We start from the raw sequence: 3,491 nt of genomic DNA on the forward strand, positions 1-3,491 counted from the left end.
AGCTGAGATCTCCTCTTCCAAGGTATGTTTAGGTTGGTGCCGAGTTGACAAAGACTAACTATGGCACAAGCCCATCCCCAAATCTCTGTGGTTCAGGAGACAAGGCTCTGCTTTGAATGAAAACTGGATGCCACTGCCTGGTCCTACAAAAGTAGCAATTTCTCTTGTGAGGCTGAGAGGCTAGAAAAAGTGCTCTCAAGGGGATGGTTCGGTTATTTCTGGATTTGATTTTTGTACAAATAAAAGAAATTCCGCTAAAAAAAAATTCACCCACTTGTTAATTTCTGGATCTTATGTGATTAGCACCATTATTTTCAACCTTCTTCACCATTGTAGTGTATGTGTGCACATACATGTGCCTTCATGTGTGTATGAATGCATGTACATATGTGTATGTTACCTATGGAAACCAGAAGTCAATGCTGGGTGTATTTCCTCTGGTACCATCCACTTTGGATTTTGTTTTGTTTTGTTTTGGTTTGGTTTTTTGTTTTTTGTTTTTGAGACAGGGTGTCTCAGAGACTTGAAACTTGTCACACAGGCTGGGCTCACTGGCCAGTAAACTCCAGGGATCTGCCACCTCCTCAGTCCTGGAATTACAAGCACATATCACATGTCTGGCTTTCATTATTGCATTCTCAATATTTGTTGTCTCTTTGCTTCCTTCACTGCTGGTAGTACTTAAGTATAGCCTTCTTATTTATGGCACCTAGTTCTTTGTTTTAAAGTAGCATAATCATAAAAATTATGCTTTACATAAGTCATGGTGCTTTGTCTAAGGTGCTTACTACATTTACTAGGGTAAATAATTTTAGCATCAATCCCAATATAATGATTCAGGCCATTGAGTGGATCACTAATCCAGATTGCTGGAATGCCCTTTGTGGTATTCTTTGAACATTTCTTACAAATAGCACTGAATAAATCCCATGGATCTAACAAATACTTGTGCATGCATTTGTACATGTGTTCGTGTGTGTTCGTGTGTGTGTGTGTGTGTGTGTGTGTGTGTGTGTGTGTGTGTGTGTTTATTTAGAGTAGCTTACAGGCTATGGTTCAAGTATTCCAACAATGGCTGTCTCCTGATGGACAGGCCAAGGATCCCGTAGTTGTTAAGTCCACGAGACTGGATGTCACAGCAGTCCTAATCTAGTGTTGTAGTCCCAGAGAAGTCCTAGAGAGCTGCTGGAATCCCAGAGAAGTAGATCTAATACAAGCAAAGAAATGCTTCAGCAACAGGAGAACTCACCATCAAGGTAGTCCTGTTATGTGGGCTACTACAGAGAGTGTAGTCCAGATTTAGGGTGGGATTTCTGTCCTCAAATGATCCAACCAAGAACATTCCTCAAAGGCCTGCCTAGCTGCTTGGGTTTTGTTGATTCCAGACACAGTCAAGTTGACAACCCAGGTCAGCCATCACAGCAAGCAATATTAACCATTCTTTCCTTCTTGATTCTTTGATAAATTGCTGGTTCTTCTAGCTCAATAATTTCCCACTTTCTTTGTGATTTCCTTACCTCCTTTGAAAAATTTAAATAATCTGATTCCCAAGGTTCTGATCTTGTCCCCCTGCTCTTTCCACCCCTCTCACACACTCATGAGCTCTTCAGAGGTAGGCAAGCACAAAGCATGGCCTAGCAACTTGAGACTATTCTGGGCTTAGGTTATGCATAATAACATACTGGGTGGCCTTGATCCCTTGCCTACGTGTACTATGTACTCTTTCAACAATGTATCTAGCCATCTTGGCCTCTCCATCTGCACCATTCTATAGCCACATTCCTCTATAAACACTGGGATAAGTTTCTCCTCTTCAAGCAACAATCTAACTTAGACAATGTCTGTTGAAACATATCCCCAGTGTTTCTATCCATGTATGACAAATGGTGAAGCCAATCTGTCCCAAACTAGTTTTGGGTACATATGTAACAAGACAAAACTGTGGCCTTAAGTGAACATTTAGGGAGAATTCCCTAGTTTTCCATGTTGTCCTTATGCATGTATATGATTAAAACCAGATGCATCATAGGAAAAAAATTTATGGTGTGACAATGTACCAATCAAAATACAGACTATTGTCTATGCTACACCCTCTATAACTAAAACCTTCCATCTCTTCAATGCCATAAAAGGAAGCCCAAGTAATGCTGCAGCTTTTGAGTATCTTCACGTGTGGTACACCACTCTTCTCTAGGAGATGCTGATCATCTTATTGCTTCATTCAAAATATTGTTTTTTGCTACTTTTGAAAATCTGGTCTCTTTCCGCCATCTTGGCGCCGGTGGAGGCCTGCTGGGAACAGGACTTCTAAAAGCAAGTATGTCTGGAAGGCTGTGGTGTAAGGCCACTTTCGCTGGCTACAAGCGAGGTCTCCGGAACTAAAGAGAGCACACGGCTCTTCTTAAAATCGAAGGCGTTTATGCCCGAGATGAAACTGAGTTCTACTTAGGCAAGAGATGTGCATATGTGTATAAAGCAAAAAACAATACAGTGAGTCCTGGAGGCAAACCAAACAAGACCAGAGTGATCTGGGGACAAGTAACTCGGGCCCATGGAGACAGTGGGATGGTTCGCGCCAAATTCCGAAGCAACCTTCCTGCAAAGGCCATTGGACACAGAATCCGTGTGATGCTGTACCCATCCCGGATTTAAACTAATGGAGAGTAAATAAATAAAAGTAGATTTGTGCTCTTGTTAAAAAAATAAAAAGAAAAAAGAAAATCTGTATGAACTTTTGTTTCAATTCCTTGACTACGAGGCTAAGAACAAGATGGGCAGTGATAGCCCTTTGATTCCAGCATTAGGGAGGCAGAGACAGGTGGATCTCTGAGAGTTCAAGGCCAGCCTGGTCTACAGTGTGACTTCCAGGACCACCAAGGGCTACACAGATAAACTCTGTCATGGAAAAAAACAAGAGGTCAAGAACCAGGAGACACCCCCCCCCGACCCTCACCATAGTAGCACATCCACTTGCATATTTCCTGATGTCAATTAAAGCTGGTCCCTCTTCAGAATATTCCAGATTTCCAGACACTGCAGCTGGCGGACTTCTATCTTGGGGGGTGGCATCCCCCAAGATACCACCCAAATCTGAACTCAGAACCTTTCCTAGAAATCCTTCTCAACTCCCTATCATCGCCTTGATGCATTGCTTATGGTTTTTCTGAGCAGCTTTTCCAGCCAGCCATAGCTACAGCCTCATCCCCCGGGCTCATTCCAGGTGATCTTCTATCATCTTCAGGTTACATCTAGTCCAAGGTGAGCAAAGGTCTTCCTTAAATGGACAAATAGTAAATAGTTTAGGCTTCGTCAGCCAAGCAGGAAATTTAAAGACAATGAGCAGGTACTTGTGTCAATGTGTAAACGAGCTATTTAAACCAATGTGACATTTTTTGTTGGCTGTCCAAGATACATGTGTATCTGGATGTTATACACTCCCTCTCTATTGTTATTTCTTGTTTTTCTCTGTCTCCCATTCTCTGCCCAACACA

At 42.2% G+C, this 3,491-nt stretch overlaps 1 pseudogene; it reads left to right on the top strand.

Moving 5' to 3' along the window:
• Positions 1-2,319: 2,319 nt before the first annotated feature.
• Positions 2,320-2,690, top strand: LOC116098266 (annotated as a pseudogene).
• The last annotated feature ends 801 nt before the right edge of the window (positions 2,691-3,491 follow it).

This window comes from Mastomys coucha, unplaced genomic scaffold (assembly GCF_008632895.1).
Source record: "Mastomys coucha isolate ucsf_1 unplaced genomic scaffold, UCSF_Mcou_1 pScaffold20, whole genome shotgun sequence".
Classification (NCBI taxonomy): domain Eukaryota; kingdom Metazoa; phylum Chordata; class Mammalia; order Rodentia; family Muridae; genus Mastomys; species Mastomys coucha.